We start from the raw sequence: 23,665 nt of genomic DNA on the forward strand, positions 1-23,665 counted from the left end.
CACCCAGGGGCCACCCAGGCGGGGTTCCAGCTGTGCAGGTGCTGCCCCAGCTTGCAGGGAGCAGCTGCCACCTCCAATTCTCCCCCCAGCAGGCTTCTAGTGCGTGGGCTCAGGAAAGAGTTGGATCTGGCAGGTGCTGCTTGCAAGCTGGGGCAGCATCTGCACAGCTAGCACTCTGCCTGCATGGCCCCAGGGGTGCCACCACCATGGAGGGAAGGACCAGGCCCCTTGCAGCTCAGGGGCTGCATGGCCTGGCAGCAGCTTGCACAAGCAGGATCCACTGAGGAAAAAAAAGGGGGGGCCTGATCCTTCTCCCACCTCACCACCTGCGGAGCCTACCTGTGTCTCCCATAGCCAGGGGGTGAGCTGCCAGCAGGCCCTGAGCTGCAGGGGGCCCCAGACCTTTGCTCCACAATGACAGCACCCCCCAGGTGGCAGACCCAGGAGGTGCCACCACTGTGCAGGGAAGCACCAGGGACCCTGCAGCTCAGGGGCCACTTGGCCCACCAGCAGCTCACCCCCCAGCTGCAGGAGACACGGGCAGGCTCCACAGGAAAAAAAAAAAGGATTAGGTCCCTCACTGTAAGACTAACAGAAACCCCTAAACTAAAACAGTGAGTTTTTAATCGTCACAGTTAAAAACCCACCATTTCAACTTAGGGGACTAAACCCTCGTCACATGAACAAGCAGCCTTAGTTCTCTTCTCGGTACAATTTGTTTTCATCCCCTTTTTAGCCATTACAGTTCTTGCCCATCTTCTCCACTTCAACTATTCCCTATGTCAGGGGTTGGCAACCTACACCCCTGGGGCCAGGGCTCAACCCGTTGAGCCATTTGATCCAGCCTGCAGACATGGCAGCAGTGGGTTTTGGCAACAGGCACCATCCTCTTGCCACTGCTGGAAAAAGTGTCACCTGTGGGCACTTTCCCCATGCTGCCACTTGGAAAAGTGGTGATGGCATCTGTGTCCTAGTGCCTGCCTGCCATCTGCCTCTGATGCAAGCTGGGTCAGACTGGCCCACAGCCTTAAACATTGCCAACCACTGCCCTCTACTGTAGCATATCAGAAGATTTATTGATAACTAAGACTAGACTGCTAGCATAAGGCTAGATTAACTGCATTTACCTTCTCTACAAATGAGTTATCTTATCAGAGAAAGATGTCTGGTTTATTTGGAGGGAGTTTGAAGAAAAGCAGCAAAAATCTTCAGGAGCACAGACATAATGATAATGGAGAGACTTTGTGAAAGATGAAGGAGCTAAATATTCCAGGGGGTTAAGGGCCAGATTCAAATTGTTCTCAGAGGTGCCTCTGCAGGCTTTACTATGCCTAAAAATGGATACCTTACCCATAACTATGATCCAGATCAACAGGGTCAGGTGCCTTGGCTCCCTATGCAGTTAGTGGGGAGAGGTAAGTGCCCCCAAAGAATGATCTAGTGTCTAGGTGTGAAGCAGGGAGGTGCCTAGAGGCAGCCAACAAGAAACCTAGGCACAGGGATGTGCCTGAAGGCCTGCACTTCCTCAGAGCTCATCCTCATGTACCCATCTTAGGTTTTTGCTTCAAAACAGTGATTGTGGAAATTTTCTAGGTTTACAGCTTCACCTGGTATTTGGACGCATGGTATTTAGTTTGATATTGTTCAATTAATATTGTATAGAAAAACCATAGCTAATCACCTTAATTTAAATCCTTAAAAGTGATGGCTCTGCTTTACCCTCTTCTACCTTTGGGCGGTGTGCAGAATCAATACAAAGGGAAAAAAGAGCAGCAGAGCAGGTATCTTCCTTCAGGCAGCCAGGATACTGCAACCCACTCAGAGTTGTTTGTAAAGAAGAGAAGGGAGGTTACCTTTAAAATGCCACTGCTCATAAATTAATCACCTCAAAGATACCCCTATTTTATTTGGTTAAAATGATTAAGTATGTTTGAACATTAATACTTCCAGTTTAGGCAATAGCCAGTGTTTGGAGGGTAGTGGATTTGGAGGGTAGGAAGAAAAATGAGGATGGAGTCAACTGGTTTATTTGCTGTAATTCTGTTCATTTTTAAAAATGAAGGGACACAAAGCGCTGTTTCTTTGGTCACAATAAGATCAAACAACAGTTTCTTTGCTTAAAATACTCTGTCTTTCCAGCCAGTACTCTGCTCAAAAACCCCTCTTACTCTACCTCACTCTTGACTTTCTTACAGGGCAATAGTTTGAATGCATCTCTTGTGTTCTTCTGGTTTGATACTTCACACTGCCTGCTTTACTGTTTCTTTTTTAACCACAGACATAAAAGTATCTGCAACCAAGTTGCTCCATAGCTCCTGCATGTGCATGCTGTCTAGTGGTCGCTTATATTGTTTCAGCTCTTACTGCACAAAAAAGAACTAAATTATTTCCTCATTTAACCTAAATGGAAGACAGCTAGCACAGCCATGAGTTTCAACAAGGTCTCTGACTGCTCAAAGATCAAAGACATACTTGCTAGGAACCATAATCTCCAGCATAACAGTATTTTAGAAGCATATTTCCACTCACAAGCTTCAGCCTTTTATGGTCTTCAAATGTTTGAACTGATGGCAATGGCATGAAATGCTTGATGGAAACCTGGACAGTCATGTTTACCTAAACATTTCCTGCCCAGGCAAAAGAACCTGCTCTGGGATGGCAGGTTGCTTATGGGGATGTTTATACAATGTTTTTTGGCAGAGAAGTGCTGTAACTTTTGAAAAGATAGCAGCTAAGCCTGTTCAAGCACTTCTTGCTTATCAGAAAGATTTCTCCTTTGTGAATAGACAACGTTTTATTAAATTTAGTAGTCCAAAGAACAGTGAATATATCAGTGTGTAATTATAACGTTAAACGTGTTTTTATCCCTCACTCCATGGATCTCTATCCTTTTACAAGAATGGTACAAATGGGAAATAATCTCCCTAGATGATGAAATATATTCATATATTTTCATATGATGTCATGCAAGCCTTGGATGATTATTTTATCATTCCTTTTAAAAATAATTAAAATAATACTGACAGTGATTTTTCTCACATGCCAGTGATTGGAAAGGCAAACTTAAATAGAGCCTAATGAAACTGAAAGTGTTTTTCACAGATCACACACTATATTAAAGTTCAAGATGTTCAGTATGTGTAGTATATGCCTTGTGCATGATATCCATTTTCCCTGAAAGAGCAGAAATGAACTATAACCTCATATCTGATACTTGCAAATTTTGTAAGGGTTAGAAAAATCGAACCAAGATCCACATTTTGTGCCAATTTTCTGTGCACAAGACTAGAACACAGACTGCATTAATCAACAGATGATTTCTTTGAGAATATGTAATAAACAAGGAATTGTACAGATTTTATACATTTTGATTTTGAGAGAAAACCAAGTGTCTTTCTCTCCCTACTGGATCTTGCATCATGAATTTCCTCCTAGTCTTCAACCCAAGAAACAGACAAATCAGGGACCTACACTTTAAAGTGTTGTATATCAAAAACAGCATAATTGCTCTATACCTGATAGCAGCTGAGGTCTGCTTTTAAAATAAGTAATCTTTGTCATGACTCTGGATGAGTTCCCCCTGCTGGAAACACATCAGACTGCTATACTGTACTGTGCTGTATTGTATTGAAATGGCTGTGGCTTACTCATTTTCACTGTATTTCTGACTTCCAGGTGCACACTCCAGGTGCAGATCCATATCTGATACATCTCTGGGAAGTGGGGACTTCATTTTCTAATTGCCTCATTTCTAAAATGAGTGTTGGCTCTCAGTAGCTCTTGTACAATATCTGAGTTCCACTAAGCCATACCTCTTTTGGTTTACTGTTGTCCTCTTTGATGACTGCATGGCAGTGAAAGCAAATAACATATATACTTTGCAAAGTACTTTTTAATTATGCATGTGTGTGCACATATGCATTATTCTTAGCACAGAAGATACATAGACCTATGGAAAACAAAATTCATGGTGATTCAGGGTGGTCCGGGATGATTGCAAAAGGGCAAATATAATGTCCATCTTTAAGAAAGGGAAGAAGGAACAGCCAGAGAACTACAGATGAGTCAACCTCACCTCAGTCCTGGAAAAATCATGGAACAGGGCCTCAAGGGATCCATTTGTAAACTTTTTGGAGGAACAGTCAGTCTGGATTCACCATGCTTGGTCAACCTGACTGCCTTCTCATAGTTTTCATAGATGTTTAGGGTTGGAAGGGAACTCAGTAGATCATTGATTCTGACCTTTGCAGGAAAGAGTGCTTGGGATCAGATGACCCCAGGTAGCTGCTTGTCTAGTCTCCTCTTAAAGACCTCCAAGGTAGGGGAGAGCACCACCTCCTTTGGAAGCCCATTCCAGATTTTGGCAACCCTCCCTTCTATGATGAGATGACTGGCTCTGTGGATGTGGGGAATACAGTGGACATGATATACCTTGACTTAAACAAGGGTTTTGATATGGTCTCCCACAGCATTCTTGCAAGCCAGCTAAGGAAGTATGGGTTGGATGAATGGACTGTAAGGTAGATAGAAACCTGGCTGAATTTTCAGGCTCAGTGGACAGTGATCAATGTATTGAGGTGTAGTTGGCAGATGGTATCAAGTGGAATGCCCTTGGAGTCAGTCTGGGGGCCAGTTTTGTTCAGTATCTTCAACAACAAGCTGGAAGATGGGATGGAGTGCACTCTCATTGAGTTTGTGAATGACAACAAGCTTGGGGAAGTAATAGATAGACTGGAGGGCAGGGCTAGGATTCAGAATGACCTAAACACATTGGAGGATTGGGCCAAAAGAAATCGCATGATATACAACAAGGACAAGTGCAAAGTCCTGCACTTAGGATGGAAGAATCCCATGCACTGCTACAGGCTTGGGACCACCTGGCTAAGCAGCAGCTCTCCAGAAAAGGACCTGTGGATTACAGTGGAAAATAAGTTGAATATGAATTAAAAGTGTGCCCTTGTTGCCAAGAAGGCTAACAGCATACTGGGCTACATTGTAGAAGCATTGCCAGCAGATCAAGGAAAGTAATTATTCCCCTCTATTCTGCACTGGTGAGGCCACACCTGGGCTTAGAGATGTAAAGCCCTGGGGGAAAAAAACAGAAAAAAATCATAAAAATACTGGGTTTTTTCTGTTTTTTTCTGAGGATTTTTTTGTTTTTTCTGAAAAAAATTGGAAAAATTGAAAATTTTTGGAAAAATTAAAAAACCTCTTATGAAATATTTTCTTTTAGAATGATTAATAAAAAGTTTAAGACAAGTTGTTCATATACTGCTACCCTTTACTCCCCCAAAATACTTTCTAATAACTACGTAATAGGAAGGCTTTTATGTAAGACTAGCTACAGTACCAGATCATTACAATTCCTGTACACCGAGGACAAGAAGTTCAACTCTCAAATGCAAAAGCAAAATGCATTTCTCCCCCAAGGGCACTGCCATTTTTACAAGAGAAGGAAGAAGGATTCAGTGCCACCTTTGCTTGTGGACTTCCTCTATTGGTGACTTTTGATCTAGAGGTTGGTGGATGTGCTCCTGTCCTCCTAACTAGGCCTCAAAGCATAGGTGACGCATAGGAGGGGAATGGGGGGCACATACCCCCCCAAATTAGCCCTCAATGGCTAGGAAGTGGGGAGCACTGGCAGGTGCCCCAAGGAAGTGCCAGTAGCACTTCCAGTTTTTCTGGTGGCACTTACGGTTTGCCAGCATTGCTTCTGGGGTCAGCGACTGGCCACTGGGGGACCCCCCCCGGGGACCCCCCCACCCCGGGGACCCCCCCACCCCAATCAGCAATCAGCCACTGGTGCCCTGCCAGAGCCAGGAGGCACCAGTCACCCATGCCTCAAAGGACTGGGAGTGGACACTGGTAGCAGCATCCATTCATTCCTGTAGAGATTAAAAACAAGGAGCTTACTGCCCCCCTTGCTCAAAAGCCTCAGGAGAGAAGACAGAGTAATTCTAAAGGTTTTGGAGTTGGAAGGAACCTGCCTCCTTCTGGCCCTGTGACATTGAGATCCACAGAAGTCCAGAAACAGCACAAAGGAGCTGAAAGAAAGTATACTTCTTTATTGAAAGGGAAGAGTTTAGAGTTCTCTGAATTTAGTATTCTAATATTATAAAAGTCTAAGTCTGTCTGTCTGTCTGTAACGCTTTATTCATGCTCTGATTGACTGACAAATACCCAATCAGGGCACAAAGAAGCATTCTGACAGAAGGCAGCCCTCTGCCATGATAGTGGAGACACAGGGGACAGAGCAGGGGGGGCAAGGCCAGCACAGCCTAACCCTAACCCCCCACACTGATCCCTGGAGGCAGCGGCAATTGAGTGGATGGAAGCGGGGTAAGGCCAGTAGGCCTGGCTTTGCCCCCCCTGCCCTGCTCCCTGCAGGGAATATGGGGGGTGGGAGTGGGCCTGGGTCCAATGGGAAGCAGGCCCAGGCAGGGGAAAAGCCATACCACCACAGCAGAGGGAGAGGGGAACAGCAGTCCCAGCTTGATACGGCTGCAGCAGCAGGTGGGGGGAGGAAAGGAGCAGGCCTCCTCCCCCACATCAGACCCAGACCCACTCCTCCTTCCCCACATCAGCCCTGAGCCTGCTCTTCCTGTCCCCAAGTGGACCCAAAATGTGGGGGGGAGGAGCGAGTGCACCGTGGTGTCAGTGGTGATGGTGGAGCCAGGGAAGGATTGGGCCCAGTCCCAGGCCCAACACACAGGGGGAGCGAGCCCAAGCCAGTGGAAAAGCCAGCCTGCCATGGCAGTGTGGGGGGGGACTGACAGCAGGCCCAGCCCAACACAGCAGCTGCAGGGCGGGGAAGAGTGAGTATCCTCCTCCCATCAGGCCCAGGCCCACTCCTCCCCCACCCCTGGTCCCCCGTGTCTGCCCTGAGCCCTCTCCTCTCATCCCCCCACCAGGTCGGCCCGGGCCCACTGCTTTCCCTCTGCACCTCTGCTGCAGCAGCCTGGCTTCTCCCCACCCTCAGGCCTGGTCCTCCCCTGCATCCAGCCTGGGCCCATTCCTCCCTTCCCCCCACCGCTGCTGGCTCCCAAGCAGCAGGAGGGAAGGGGGAGTGAGCCCAGATGTGAGGGGCCCAGGGCTCTGTCCCTGCTCACTCCCCCCTCCCCATCATTCTTGATGGGTAATTGGCTTGTATTACTATAATTTAGCTACATTAGTGTATTTTCATAACCTATATAATTCATAATTGAATTCCTACTAATCTGATGTTTTGTGACTGTCCCAGGAAGCAAAACAGTAAACAGGACTCACCTGCAGCTCCAGACAAGAGGCACACGAGGTGGAGGGAGGAGCCGCCTTTTTATCCAATTATGCCCAGCCAGTGACGTCATAGAGGGATGCTGGCTGGCAAGGATAAAAGCAGCGGCTGCAGCTGCAGAGGGGGTGGATAGCCCCGGCGAGGAGCGATGATCGGCCCCGTTGGCAAGGGGAGCGGCGGCGGCGACAGCGACAGCAAGCTGCGCAGAGCCAGGAGAGCCAGCGGAGACACCGACGGAGCAGAAACAGACTCCTCAGCTGGAGACTGCCCCAGACGACAAGGGAGCTGAGGCCATGGCTCCGGAGGACATGGCGGGATGGAAACCAGAGAGCAGCGTGACCCACAGGTGGGGAGCCAGAACAACGGCACACAGAGGCAGCTGCACCAGGGAGGAGAGACCCCAGGAGAGCCCCAAGGGGATGCAGTCAGGGCAGGCATCGCCGCCAAGCCACTGGGGTATTGAGCAGGAGGAGGGACCGGGGGAAGCAAGGGGCCAGGGACGGGCCAGAAGGGAACCGAGAGCAGACTGCTTAACAAGTAGCAAGACACTGAGTAGTCAGCATTTCTTTTGGGGTTGTTTTGTTTGGTTAACCCAGGCTGAGGGAAAAAGAGCTAGGGGCAGTGTGCCTGCAGAGTGAGGCTGAAGGGGACCTTGGGGAGGCCAGAGTTTTCTTTGGAGTCCCTGTTCTTTGAAGGGAGGGGAGTAGGTGAGGTGGGCCGTGGACCAAGCTTGCTGGTGGGCGCCACAACAGGGGGGTCGTGGCCACTTAGGGGTAGGCTTGGTGGTGTCATTCCATGGCTGGGGAACAAGACCAGTGGAGGAAGGATGCACCGAAGGTGTCATGAGGCTGGGGTGCAGGGATGCCGGAGCCCTGTGAAGTGACTGCCGAGGGATCCTGGGCCACAGAGTGTCCCACGAACCAACCCCTTACACTGAGGAACATCAAGTCGTGGCAGGAGGAAATGGGGTCGGGGACATGGAAAAAGAGAGCTACTCCGACACTGACAAGATCCCAATAGGTGTTTGACATCTACCTGCAAGGCTAAAACCACCCGAGAGTGGGTAATCAAAGCCCGGTGGTCACAGTGAGAAATCACCCAAGATTAGCAGTGAGAGCAGGGAAGTTATTTACAGTGATCTCTGAGTTTACAGTTAACTCTGAGGAGGCCTCTCCTCCATCCATTAGTAAATTTGTGTATGCTATAGCTTAGTGTTATACATGCAAGCTAGCCACTAAATTACGTTTTTCTTTTTTCTCCCTCAGCAAAATGGTGTGACCAACTTCTAGCATATGGAAACATTTCCTCACTGCAAGTAATTCTGAGAAAAAAATGTGATTTGCAAATACTGTCATATGAAATATGCATTTCCAAATGCTACTAGGATAACCAAATACATCCTTGTATGTAAGAAGTATCCTGCAGACTTTAAAAAATCCTTCATGGGTGTAAGTGAGGAGGAGGTAGCTCATGATGATGAAAGTCCAAGTAGCTCTTTCCAGCATTTTCAATCCAGAAGTCTTCCTACTCCTGCTGCTGCTTCTTCTTCTATAATATCAGCATCACAAAGGGTTCCCCAATCAACATTTTCAAGTAACCAAATATTGCAACCACCTGTATACAAAAAAACTCTCAATAGCTTCATTTGTACACAAGCTGACACCTGAAGATCAGGAAAAAATGACCAAGCTCTGGCAAGAACAATATATTCTTCTGGGACACCATTGTCAATAACTGAAAATGCATACTGGCAGGAAGCTATTAAATTACTAAGACCATCATACCATTTGCCCAGCAGACATTCTTTGAGCAAGCCCCTTTTAGAGTCAGAATATGAATGTGTAATGCAATCTGTGCAAGGAAAAGTTAACAAAGCACCCTGGCTTGCAGTACTTACACACAGATGGGCAAATGTGCGGGGAGAAGGAATCATAAACTTTGTGATAACAATACCTCAACCAGTTTTTTACCAAAGCACAGAAACAGGAGGTATAATGCAGAGTATATCATTAGTAAAATATGTGAAGTCCTACAGAAGATTGGGAATGGTAAAGTATATGTTTTGCTGACTGACAATACATGTAACATAAAAGTAACATAAAAGCAGCATAGGAGATCACATATTACTGCAATAAGATGTGCATCCCATGGGCTAAACTTGCTTCTTAATGACATCATGAAGTTTGACACTCTCTGCAAAAGATCTATAGAAGAGCAAAATAAGTTCTAAAACAAGTAAAAGCTACTTATATTGTAGCTGCAGTCTTTAAGAAAAAGCAGGAAGAAAAGAATGCAAAGAATCAAATAGCAACACTCAAACTCTGTAGTAAACCTAGATGGGGTGAAGTGGTGATCTCATTCGAAAGTTTACTAAAAAACAAAGAAGCTTTTCAAGAAACAATAATAATTGAGGATCTTAAAGTACCCAGGAGTGTAAGGAACACTGTACTTGATGAAGATGACTTCTGGGTTCAGCTGCAGAACTCCCTGAAGATTCTAAGCCAATTTCTTCAGTAATCACTGCATCCATGAACACTGTATGCCCCCAGAGGCTGGGGCAGGGGCACAGTGAGCTCCCACAGGAGCGGCGGTGCTGTCGGCAGCAGGAGCATAGTGGCAGCAAGTGGGGAGCTCCCGCAGGCAGCAATGGCGCTATTGGCAGCAGGGGGGAGGGGAAGGGGAGGACTGCAGGTGCCGGCCAGCAACCACCTGCAGACACCACCAGCGGCATTGGCCAGCAGCAATCACAGGCCAGCAATGACAGCAGAGCCTTTTCGCAGGGGGTGCACCACCATGCTCAGGGGATGCACATGCACCCCTATGTGTCACCAAGGACTGCATCTGAATCAGACAGTGCACCTTTGTAAGACATTCCTTACCAAATGGCCCAGATAAAATCAACTGGTTTTGAGAATCTTAGTGTATCTCCACTCACAAATACAGAAGAAAGAAAAGTGAAAGACTGTATTAACAGACAGAAAGGATTCTGTTACCAATTGATTCATGCTGCTGCAAATCTCTTGGATCCAAGATTTCAAAAGCAGAAATGTTAGTGATGATAGCACAGCTACTGCATTTGACTGGACTACAACACATGCAACACACTTAGGACTTGATGTTGGAAAGGTACTTTCATATGTTGCGGAATACAGAACATCTTCAGGTATTTGGTCCAGGAATGCAGTCTGGGACTCTGCCAAGCATATCCCTCCCACAACATGGTGGCAAGACCTTTGCACAACACAGTCTCTGACTCCTCTTGCTTCTTGCCTGCTTCAGCTTCCTCCATCTTCTGCAGCATGTGAAAGAAACTGGTGTATGTTTGGAAATACTCACACCAAATCAAGAAATAAACTAACGTGAAAGAGTAGAAAAGCTTGTCTCAATCTGGGCAACCCTTCAGTTTTCAGAAGTCCATGAAGATAGTAAAAATAAAGGATCAGAAGAAGCAGAAGAAGCAGAAACTGATTAAAGCTATAGCTCAGAAAATGAGACTGATTAGACAAAGTTTTATGTAGCAAAACTTGTATTCAATAAGTCTGGTGGGGGTTCCTTTTTTCTCAGCTCTTTTTCTAAAAATGAGTGCTTTCTGTATCTACTTGACACTGTGGAGGAGACTAAGTCCAGAATACATAATAACTTTCTTTTACTATAATGTTGATGGCTTTACTATAATGTTTATAATGTTTTACTATAATGTTGATGGTTTCTTCTATTTTCAACTTTAATTTTTGCCTGCTTCTCATAAACTGGCAAAAACTAAGAGATGCTAGGTTCCTTAGAGTTCAGCAGGTTATAGCTCCATTTGTAACACAAATTAAAAGCATTTTACAGTAAATTCAATTAAGAAATTTGTAATTATTGTCTGAATAAACTATACTTTTAAATTTAATAAATATACCAAACATGATAATTTTATGAGCAATACATAATATATTTTACGTTCTTAAAGTAGCAAAGTGAATTTAGATTTGTAAAGGGTTCTAAGAAAATAAATACTGCATATAGTTCAATTTTTCCCAAAATTTCCAGGTTTTTTTGAAAAAAAATGTTTTCCCCCATGGCTTCAAAATTTCCAGAACTGTTACATTTCTAGGAGTACTGTGTCCAGTTCTGGGGCCCCCACTACAGAAAAGATGTGGACAAGTTGGAAAGAGTCCAGTGAAGGGCAATGAAAATAGTGAGGGGTCTGGAGAACATGACTTATAAATAGAGACTGGGAAAACTGGGCTTATTTAGTCTAGAGAAGAGAAGACTGAGTGGGTATTTGGTGGCAGCCTTTAACTACCTGAATGGTGGTTCCAGAGAGGATGGAGCTAGACTTACCATATTTACTCAAATACAAGATGACCTGAATATAAGATTACTCCACTATAATTAGATTCTACACACAGAAAAATTATAAGTATATTATAATTTTCCATGTATGGAATCTAATGACTGAAGGACCCAGCTTAAATTTGTCCAACCCCCTGCCTCCCACTACTGGAGGTATTGAGGGGAAAGGTGATGAAGTGGGCAGTAATGGGGCAGGTAGTGTGGGACAGACAGTGGGTGAGGCAGTAGTGGGGGCATGTGGTAGGGCAGGCAGAGGGCAGTAATGGAACAGTGTCGAGGCGGTAGGCCAGGCAGTAAGAGAGGCAGGCAGCTTGTCCTCTGCTGTCTGTCCCTCACCACTTACCCCTCATTGTACCTGCCCCACCCACCACAGACTCATGTTGCCCTGATTGCCCTTTCCCCTGTTCCCTTCTCCTCCCCTCTCTACACCACTTCTCCCATCTGCAGCCTGAGATCCCCACTCTGCTTCTTCCCATCTCCCCTCACAAAGTCTTTCCCTACCTGCCTCCCCTTCACCTCCCCTCTTATCATTGCAGGAAGCCAGAACCAGTGCTAGGGATGGACTGGAGCCATGCTCCATGGTCCAGGCTACAGCAGGGATAGAGCCTGCCAGCATGGAGCAAAGGTAAGGAGAAGTGCAGCAGAGGAGGAGAGAGATACAGAAGTAGCATTGGGGGGGTGGAAACTGAGGGCTATGGGGTAGGAGTAGCAGGTTGTGCAGAGGCAGCAAGGGGGGGAGGTTGGGGCTGAAGCTGTAGCAGCTGCCTGCCCCCTGCCCCTCCCCAGACTGCCTTGTGCTCAATTGTAAGGTACAGGGCTTCCTACTAGGGCTGTCCAAAGCTTCGGTCACTGATTTGATTTGGCAGAGATTTGGCCCAATTTGGTGGCTGAATCTCCACATCTGAATTGCTCAGGAGGCCCTTTAATCTCTCTGAATCAAATCAGAACTTCCAAATCAATTCAGAGAGATTCAGAGAGAATCGATGATTTGGACATAGACACAGTTTTATACGTTTTTTCTACATACCTCAAGGTACCAGGCGGCTCATGAATGCTGAGACGGTAGGGCAGATGGAGCACCCCACAGGAGTGCAGGGGGGTTCCCAGCACTCTTGGTGGGAGACCCAGGTGTGGACCAGAACCATTTCTGGTCCACTAACAGGCCCACTGCAGAGTGCACAGGGTATACCCCCTGCCCCACCCGCTTGGCAATTGGTGCCCCCTGGGTCTGGGAGAGGACACCCAGGGTCCCCCTGTGGCTGATCACTGAGCTGGAATATCAAGGTATGTAGAAAAAAACATTTAAAGCTGTGTCTATGGCTGAATCACTGATTCTCTGAATCAGAATTGAATCTTCAGATTCAGATTTGGCTGAATCGAATCAGGATGGTGATCCAAATCAACAAATTAAATCACTGCCCCCAAAACAGGCCAAATCTGAATCAAACACAGCCCGCTTCACCCACTCCTACTTCCTACCCTATGTTAAATGTGAAGAAAAACTGCATCTTCTAAACAAGTAAATACAGTATATAGATCACAAGCTTTCATTACACACACACCCATACATACACATATATATTTATGTATGCATATCTACATATATACATACATACTTTGGTTATTCTATAAGGTGCAAATCTACCCTGCCTTCTAAAAAGAAGTTGTCAGATGGCAGCATGTTTCCTTGAAGCACCTGATAACCTGGAACTGGCTCTTTATCTACATTTGTGGTTGATTAAGATAAACTCCAAAGTTTATCTTAGTGAGTGCACATCCTTATATAATTAGGAAATGCCCTGTAATAAAGTCATAGAAAAGCAGGGCTAGAAGGGACCTCCAGAGTTCATTTAGTCCAACCCCCTGCCTAAGGCAGAATCACCCTTATCCAAACCATCCCATGCAACCATAATATAAATTCTGCATAAGACTACCCTCAACCCCGAAACAACACAGACCTAATACCTTAACCTACGACAGGTAAAGCAGGAGAACCATGGCAGCCAATAAAATGTTGTTAATATATGCTCAAGAGGTAAAGGGCCATTCCCCATGCTGAAGAGGAAGGCAAAACCCCCCAGAATCCACACCAATCTGACCGTGGTATAAAATTCCTTCCTGACCCCAAATATGGCAATTGATAGTCAGGAATAGTCAACTTTGCTCCTAGGAGGAGAATAGGCACAAATCAACTGAGGTCTCCAACTTTAGCTGTAGCCAACACCCAGTGCCTCTGGAGAGGTGTAAAAACACCCTGACACATATAGCAGAAAAAGCAGGGGGAGGCAGGGAGTGATGGTAACCAGCAAAACCTAGAAGCATGGGAAATATCCATGGTAGAACACAGGCATAGCTATGCCTCTATCATCCCTGGCCAGGGCTGTCCAACCTCTTCTCAAACACCTCCAGTGATGTAGAGTCCACAACTTTCCTAGGCAGTCTATTTCATTGCCTCATTATTCTCACAGTGAAGACGTTTTGCCAAATAGCCAATCTAAATTTACTTTGCTGCAACTTCAAACCACTGATTCACATCCTCTTCTCTGTGGCAAGAGAGAAAAGGTGCTTTCCCCCTTTTTTATGGCAGCCCTTCAAATATTTAATGACTTCTATTTTGTCCCCTCTTATGCACCTTTTTTGCAAGCTGAACATATCTAGCTCCTCCAGCCTCTCCTCATATGCTTGCCTTCCAAGCCCTTGATCATCTTTGTTGCCCACTGTGAGGGTGTGTATCCAGGAGACATCTCATTCACTCCATTACTCCGCTACTTTGAAATCTCCCTTGTTACTCTCCCACCAGGCCTTGATGTTTAGAGGGAAAAAAAAGAAAAGAAGGGAAGTGGGATATTTAACACAGTCAGTGGTAGGACTTGAGGGCAAGCTGTTTCTTCACAGAGCTCCACCTCCCTTACACACTGCCCTTACTACAGGTATCTTGGCTCAGGCCAATGATCTTTCTTGATGTCTCATATTCTTGTTAAATGCTAGGTGGTAATAGGCTACTGATCAGTCATTCCAATTGCTTGCCTGCAAGGGTTGTCAGTTGGCAATCCAACCCTTGCTGACTCATTCAATGAATCAATTATTTTCGAACCCATCCATTTGCAAATCCCTCCTTGCTACTTCACTCCTTTGATCTTTACTTATACTTCCTCAATCAATGGGTTTATCATCACTTGAGGGATCCTTATTTAGACTCTATCAATTAACAAGTCCATTATTGCTCAATTATTCCCAGCCTTATGGTTCCTCTTTTAATGAGTTTGCCATACATCAGCTTAGCCTGTTTACAAAACACATGGGTTGTTTCATGAGTCACCCCTTTACTGGTTTCCAAACCGATTAGTCAAATTTATCCCATCTCTAACACCATCACTGAACCCTTCTTTTTTGACTCACCAGTTCCGGTTCTGCTCTCTCTGCAATGGCTCTTGGTGCCACCTCTCCTGTTGAGGAGTTTATCCTCTCCCTGTCCATCTATGTCCTTGGCACAGGCTCCCTGCTCTGCCTTGGTCCCTGACCCTGGCTTCCAGCTATGGCTTGGTCCCCAGCTCCAGCCTCTGGCTCTGACTAGTATCTCTGTCTCTGCATTTCCATGTGGTCACATGAGCTCTGAGGATCCTGTGCATTCCTCTCACCGACAAAACTCTAAGTATGCTGGTTTCCTCTCTCAGCTTCCAGTGGAACTCCTGGCAGCCAACAGGAGCCTGCTCTGGCTGCATGTGGCAGCAAACCACCCAGGCTAACCATGCCAGGCATGGCCCGTCTTCAGACAGGCAGCCATGCATCTCTGACAGCTGCACTGCAACCCCTGGGTCGACAGGTAAGTTTCTGTGTGGGTTCCGATCCAGTGGGTCAGCGCAGACCAGCGTGTGGTCTGAACCCAGTGCCCTTTTACACCCACTTCTGGAACCTCTCTAACTTCTCCATGGCCTTTTTACAATGTGGAGACCAGAACTGCACACAGTACTCCAGATGAGGTCTACCAGTGGTGAGTAGAGAGGCACTATACACAGTGTCTTGCTTCTGTTGATGCAGCCTAAAACTGCATTTGCCTTTTGAGCCTGTGGTCTTCCAAGACTCCCAAGTCCTTTTCCATAGTGCTGCCATTCAGCCAGGTAGGTGTCCCCCATTTTTTATTTGTGTTTTTGACTATTCCTCCTGAGGTATAGCACTGTGAATTTGTCCACACTAAATTAAGAAAAACTCCTGTTAGCTCTAACCCAATTTCCCAATCTGTTGAGATCCTTCTGAATTGTGCTTGCATCCTCCAACAGGGTCACAAACTTTCCTAGTTTCATGTCATCCACAAACTTGCTCAAGGAGGTTTCATTGCCATCATCCAAATCATTAATGAACATATTGAACAGCACCAGGTCCCCCTGTGGGACTTCACTCACAAGTTCCTGCCATTCTGACATGGACCTGTTAATAATTATCTTTTGCTAATGGTTATTGAGCCAGTTATCTATCCACCTTGCCCACATTTCTCCAATTTGCTTATGAGAAGGACATGTGGAACCTTGTCAAAAGCCTTTATGAAGTCCAGATTCACTATATCCACAGCATTCCCTTCATCCACCCAAGCAGTTACTTTGTAAAAGAGGGATATCATGTGACATGATGTGTTTTTCATAAACCCATGATGACTTCTTGTGTTCAGCCTTTCTTCCTCCAGATGCTTGGAAATGGCCTTCCTTAGGATATGCTCTAGTAACTTCCTAGGTATTGAAGTGAGACTAACTGGTCTGTAGTTCCCTGGGTCTTCCCCTTTTTGCCTTTTTAAAAGAAGGGCATTATCTTGGCTCTTTTTCAGTCTTCTGGTAGGTCTGTCTCCCATGACTTCATTAAAGTCATTACTAAGTACCCTGCCTCAAAACCATGCTGGTGCCCCTCTGTGGCAGTGCACCTTTGGTGCCTGTCACTTAAAGGGCCAGAACAGGCAGCACATCAGCCTGCAGGTGGTTGTACTCCCAATCAGGAGTCATATGGCCAGCAGAAGGCTGCATGATTGGAAAGTGGGACCAGCTGCCTGATATAAGAATAGGCCCTGAGCAGTAGAGCCAGCAGTTTGCTGCAAGCTGGAGCTGCTGGTCACATAACATCTTGGAGGTACAGGGCAGGAACTATGGGGATGACAGGAGGTTCCTGGTCCTGGGGCATGACCTAAAACTACATCCTGCTGGGGCTGGATGAAGTGGCCGGGCTGCTGGTGGCGGGGCAGTCTCCAGGAAATGCCACACCTGTGCCTCCCCAGTGAAGGGTGAGTATGGGGCACCAGAAAGCCTGGAGGGGAAAGGCTAGGGAAGCAAACCCTAACAGAAAAACACAGGGGCCCAGGCCCATTGAGTGGGGCCTGAGGCAGGACCCAGGCCCATAGTGTGGGGCCTGGAGATGGATCCAGGTTGTATGCATGCACCTGAGACCTGAATGGGCTATTAGGTCATGAATGGGGTACAGGCATGTCTGTGGACACCTGAGACCTGTGGGGTGCAAGGCCCCATAGCCCCAGTGAGGAGGCAGTGTAGGATCTGGCAGCCATGTAGAGTAGAGCCTTATGGGGCCTGAAGGACTGCAGTGGGCCAATGTGGGTTGACCAGAGTAGCCGGAGTGGAGGCCCTAGTGAGAGGGCAGAGGCTCAGGCATGTCAGGGTTCACCTGAGGCAGAGTTTATATTTTGGATGCCATTTGCAAGGTATGGGACAGACATGGTATAGGGTAGGTCAGAGCTGTGTATAACAGCCTAGGCATCAGGGCATAAAATGGGCAGTCTCCAACATTATTATATCTTCTCTTATATGTCCAGTCATAGCAGGCAAGACAGGGCAGACTGCCCGAGATGGTCAACCTGGGCAGCCTGACTTTGGGACTGGCCTTGCAAATTTCCCTGTTACATGCTCACTTCCAGCCAGCAGGCCCTCCATTCCTGCTGAAACTTCTCACTCCTGACCCATAGCTCCCTGCCCCACCAACTCTGCTGCCCATGCAGCTCCCTGCTGCCCCCAAAGAAACCTCCCATCCCCTTCCCCTGTCTCCCCACCCTGCTGGCAGGTGTCCCAGCAGGTGTGAACACGTGCGTGCACACACATACACACTTACCTGCCTGCAGCTGCTGGGGCCCACACACAAAGTCTTTAAGAGGAGGCTAGATGAACACCTTGCTGGGGTCGTTTGATCCCAGTACTCTTTTCTGCCATGGCAGGGGGTCGGACTTGATGATCTGCTCAGGTCCCTTCCAACTCTACAAACTATGAAAGTATGAAACTATGGAAGCACGATACCTTGGCTTACAATCACCTCCCCTGCAACCCCCAGCCCCAAGCAGCTTCTTGCTGGGGCAAGCTGGGAAGTGCCAGGAAAGCAGAGGCAGAGCAAAATCCCAGACATTTGCTGATATTTTGAAAAAACGCTCAGCCAGAGATGGGAGGACCCAAAAAGACAACATGTCTGGGAAAACCCAGACTTATGGTAACCCTACTTAAAGTCATAATTTTGTTAAATATTATTAAGTAGAAATGGAAAAAATGTGAGTTTGCAAGTCTATGATTTTACTGTGTGAAATTTACGACTGACAAGTTATTTTAGTGTAGAATTCTAGGTTAAAAAAAATACCAGGTGGTATTTTATATTTAAATCTTGAGACAAGCCTTAACTCAGTCACTCAAAATGTTTGTTTCCTTTGCATACTCTGCTGGCTTGGGAATAGTCTAGTGAAAGGAGAGAAGCTATAAACAATTGGACAGTTTGGCCTAGAAGGACTCTCCAACGCATCTAGACTACCACCAAAGATTCTGCCATCCCTCTAGCTAAAGTGGGAAAGACAGTGACAATTTTCCACTGAGTAAAATCAATAGCTTACCATTAGGGAAAATTCATGAGAGAGAGCTCTAAGGATTCAAAGTAAATAGAACTATTGCTGTAGAGTGAAACACGATGGCTATTAGTATTTTGAAAAGGAATGAATGAACTCACTGTTTGGTAACCTAACCGTGTAACTTCTTAAACTTTAATAAATGCTTCATGGCCTTCTCTGACTACAAACCCTTATCTTCATCTTTATCACCGTCTTTTTCCTGCTTGCTTCTTCACCACTTTCAGAAGTGTTGAAATTGTCATACATTTCTTTCCAAGTCAACGCCCTTTGTTGTTTTGAAGTACTATCAATTAGAGCTTGCCACGCTTCTGAGCCCTGAATGTACAAAGTACAATCAAGGGGTGAGGGGAGAATGGTCATGCAGTCAAGTCACAGGACTGAGAGTGAGGAAACCTCTCCATTTGCAGTGACCTTGGACAGTCACTCAAGCTAAAATGTTCACATGTGTGCATATATAATGCAAATTGTGATTTGTACACCCACTTTGGAAGCCAGCAAAGTTTTGCAGTTGACCACTGTACACTATGGATCGGCATCATCTGCAGACATTCAGTAGTAAAAAAATTTTATTTTTGCAGATGCATATATCTGCTGATTCATTTACTGTAATTAATTCATTGCTTAAAAACTGTGAAATTACTTAATTTCACATGTATATCTTCATAGTATTACTATCTCACTATTAACCATAACTCCAAGGGAAAGCAAGCAACAACTGCTTATTGTTCTGCTTCTGTGCTAGAAAACTCAACAGAAAGTCATGGCACTTTAATAGTTTTATGCTTCTTATTTAATATCTCCATACTCATAAATTATTAATATATGTGTGTCAAAAGATTAAGATCATGCAAAAATGAGGTGAAGTTAGAACAATAGTTTCCAAATATACTACTCGAATAATAATTTTCAAGTAAATTATTTGATTAATTTCATTATGCTTTTAAAATAATTGATAATTCCTCATCATTCATTAAATGGATGTGCATATACATGAATTATTCACACTGACCTATTTTTAACTGTGGAAAAATATCACAAGCAAAGCTTGAATTGTTTTATTTTCTATTACCTTGTTATGTTATTGTAAGATGTATGAAAACCTTGCACTGAAAGCTACAAAAAATACTTGGTAATAAATTGTGCTTCTTGTCTCAGAAAGATTAACAGGAAAATATATAAAGACTAAAATTCAAAGCCTGGCTCTGTACTTCCTGTCTTTTAGATCTTCTAACATGTAAATCGACCGTTACAAAGAGGATTAACTATTAGAATTGTACAACTGAACTCCAACATTCAACCCTGTTCTTTATCCACAGCCAGGGAAGACCAGGTGTCCAGAATCCTAATGCCCTTCTTTTCAGTTTAGGCTTATATGAGCTGAATACTAAGCATAAGTCACCATTGTTTTCTAACTTTAATTTATTGGTGGCCTTAAGAACTGGCTATTTTACTGCTAATTGTACTTTAAATTGTTAGAATAAAGCCCCACAGCAATTGGAACTCCAAACACGCACTTTCATGAAGTACAGTTATTCAAAAAGAATTAAGTTACTTTATTTAGTTTTATTTTCCTTGTGGACAGTTTATTTTATCATTAGGGAATTGGTTTTATACAGAGACCATTTAGTTTATGAAAACGGGAAGAGTTTGCCTATTAAATTATTTTATGGTATTTTAATTATCTTCATGGTTTAAGCTTATCATTACTTACTGAATAAAACTTCAGAGGCTGAAGTAGAAATGTATTTGTAGTGTGAGAATGCAGCTTCCAAAATCACAGTATTTAACCCAAAATCACTGAATTATTACTGTGCAATTAAAAAAAAAGTTAGCATATAATGAAATATGCACTCAGACCCTTATGGGATATTTTATGCACATTACTCTAATAGTTTTCTTTAAATATGCTTTCATCAGACCTTGAATGCAATGTAAGGACAACCCTGTTCAGCAGTTGGGTGGAATTTACTTCCCAAAAAACTCAAGTACTGCTGGAGTGATATATGTGACTCAGTGAACAGCTCTCTTCTCCTTGAGTCAATACTGAAATAGTGTCCCAATATGAAACAGAGATTTAAAGATGTAAATGGTAAATTCTTCTAGAGATGATGGGGTTTTAGAGGGTGGCATAACACTGAGATCCTGGGTATATCTACAGGTGAAATTAGTGCAACACAATACATTCTGACTAGTTCCTGCCAGAGTTTATTCTTCCTGGGCACAGTGTTTACATGTGCTCTCAGGACCATAGCACATTGAGCCTGGGCAGCACAACCGGAGCTGGCAGGAGGTCTGGTGGGTCAGCCTACCAGCCTGGAGCTGCTGCACCCTAGCTCAGTGTGCTGCAGAGGGGCTGGCTAGGGCACAAGGGTGCTACAGACCTCCATCAGGGGTCTAGCCATCAGGCAACTCCCGCACTGTAGCATCCTTGGGCCCCAGCCAGCACCAATCACCATCTGCATGTGCATTGAAGCTAAATAAATAACTCTACCATAGGATAGTACTTGTGTCAAGCAATACTAACCTACAGTGGACTTAATTAGTTTACTCTGGCCTAATAGTGCTGCATGTGTAGATAGAGATCCTTTACTGTGGAGCCCCTTTCCTTGGGCTGTAACCTTGTCATAGTGGAGAGGCTTGTGTGTTCCCATGACCTTTGGAGCTATGTCATTTGGAGTCTTGTACTCTTGGTAGGTTCTTCCTTGGCAAAGAGATCTGAGGTGAGGTCCCAGACTAAACATGGTCCAAACTCCTGAAGACCCCAGTGGAGGAACAGACATACTTGAGGACCCACTGGTTCTCCGTGGCTGTGAAGTGGATGAGGGCTGCAGTGGGTTGGAGGTCTCTGGTTATCTTGGACATCCTTACCACTGGGTTCAGGGCTGCCTCCTGTCAAGCTCATGTGGTTTTCATTTGTGCACCAGCTTGCCCATGTTAAAAGATGTCATGCACAGGCCTCTGCCAGGGATGTTAACATCTCCCACAAACCAAGTCCTCTGGCAATGGATGACTGGTGGTGGGGACAGGGACAGTGATTTCTGGGAGTCCCTAGTCACAAATCTGCATGTAGGTGTCAGTCATGTGATGGTCATCTTGCACTTACCAAGACAGAAATACAATTAAGCAGCGGCAGCCATGACTGAACAGTCCTCTTTAAAATCCCCTCTGTTCACCCTGAATGGAGAAGGAGCTAAAAAAGGTGCCCTAAACATAAGCTGTCTCAAACTCCCCTCCCTGGGTTGCCGCATCCAGTGAGATCACTCTACTTATGACTGAAACCAACAAAATAAAGTTCTGAAGCTCACCACATGGAATGTCCGCACTACAGGACATCAAGAAACAGTGGTAGCAAGTGAAGGCCATGGAGATCCAAAGTTTCACTGACAAACATGACATAAGCAATGCTGGAAGGAGCACTATAAGATTCTTTTCAGCTGTGAATCTGAGGTCTCAGCTGCCACCATCAAGTCCATCCTTCAACACCCAGTAATAGAACCTTTTGCTGATCTCCCACCCTTCAAGGAGGTCTGGCATGTCATCACTCAGACCAAGAAAAATAAGGTGCCAGGCCAAGATGGCATTCCCACAGAGTTAAGTTCCACCTGACTGAAAGAATGCCAACATTGTGACCATCTTCAAGAAAGGGGACAAGTCAGTGTGTGGGAACTACTGAAGCATTGCCCTCCTCTCCATTACTGGGAAGATTCTTGCTCGCAGCCAAAAGACTGGAAGAAGGCCAATGTGGTGCCGATCTTCAAGAAAGGGAGGAGAGTGGATCAGGCTAACTACAGGCCCATTAGCCTGACTTTTATCCCGGGGAAGATCTTAGAAAAGTTTATTAAGGAGCCCATCCTTGATGGACTGGCCCAGGCTAACATCCTAAGGGATAGCCAGCACGGGTTTGTTGCGGGTAGGTCTTGTTTGACCAATCTCATTTCCTTCTATGACCAGGTGACCTATCACCTGGACCAGGGAGAAGGGATTGATGTCATATATCTTGACTTCAAAAAACTTTTGATCTGGTATCCCATGATCACCTCTTGGCCAAACTGCCCAGTTGTGGCCTTGGCTCCACCACGATATGCTGGCTGGGAAACTGGCTCCGTGGTTGGACCCAGAGGGTTGTAATTGATGGCAGTCACTCATCGTGGTGCCCTGTGACCAGTGGGATCCCTCAAGGCTCTGTCCTTGGACCCATACTGTTCAACATCTTCATTAATGATGTGGACATTGGAGTCAGGAGTGGACTGGCCAAGTTCGCCAATGACACCAAACTTTGGGGCAAAGCATCCACGCCAGAAGATAGGCGGGTGATCCAGGCTGACCTGGACAAACTCAGCAAATGGGCAGACAAGAACCTCATGGTATTTAACACTGAAAAATGCAAGGTTCTCCACCTTGGGAGGAAAAACCTGCAGCATCCTTATAGGCTTGGCAGTGCTACGTTGGATAGCACTACAGAAGAAAGAGACTTGGGGGTCATCATTGACCACAAGATGAACATGAACCTGCAATGTGATGCTGCGGCTAGTAAAGCGACCAAAATGCTGACTTGCATCCATAGATGCTTCTCGAGCAAATCCCGGGACGTCATTCTCCCCTTGTACTCGGCTTTGGTGAGGCCGCAGCTGGAGTACTGCGTCCAGTTTTGGGCTCCACAATTCAAAAAGGATGTGGAGAAGCTTGAGAGAGTCCAGAGGAGAGCCACGTGCATGATCAGAGGTCAGGAAAACAGATCTTACGATGATAGGCTGAGAGACATGGGACTCTTTAGCCTGGAAAAGTGTAGGCTCAGGGGTGATCTGATGGCCACCTATAAGTTTATCAGGGGTGAACACCAGGATCTGGGGGAACGTTTGTTCACCAGAGCGCCCCAAGGGATGACGAGGTCGAACGGTCACAAACTCCTGCAAGACCGTTTCAGGCTGGACATAAGGAAGAATTTCTTTACTGTCCGAGCCCCCAAGGTCTGGAACAGTCTGCCAGCGGAGGTGGTTCAAGCGCCTACATTGAACACCTTCAAGAGTAAATTGGATGCTTATCTTGCTGGGATCCTATGACCCCAGCTGACTTCCTGTCCTTTGGGCAGGGGGCTGGACTCAATGATCTCCCGAGGTCCCTTCCAGCCCTGATGTCTATGAAATCTATGAATCACCTCCTCCCCCTTGCCAAACATGTCC

This window comes from Crocodylus siamensis, chromosome 3, assembly GCF_052110815.1.
Source record: "Crocodylus siamensis isolate JL-2025a chromosome 3, ASM5211081v1, whole genome shotgun sequence".
Classification (NCBI taxonomy): domain Eukaryota; kingdom Metazoa; phylum Chordata; order Crocodylia; family Crocodylidae; genus Crocodylus; species Crocodylus siamensis.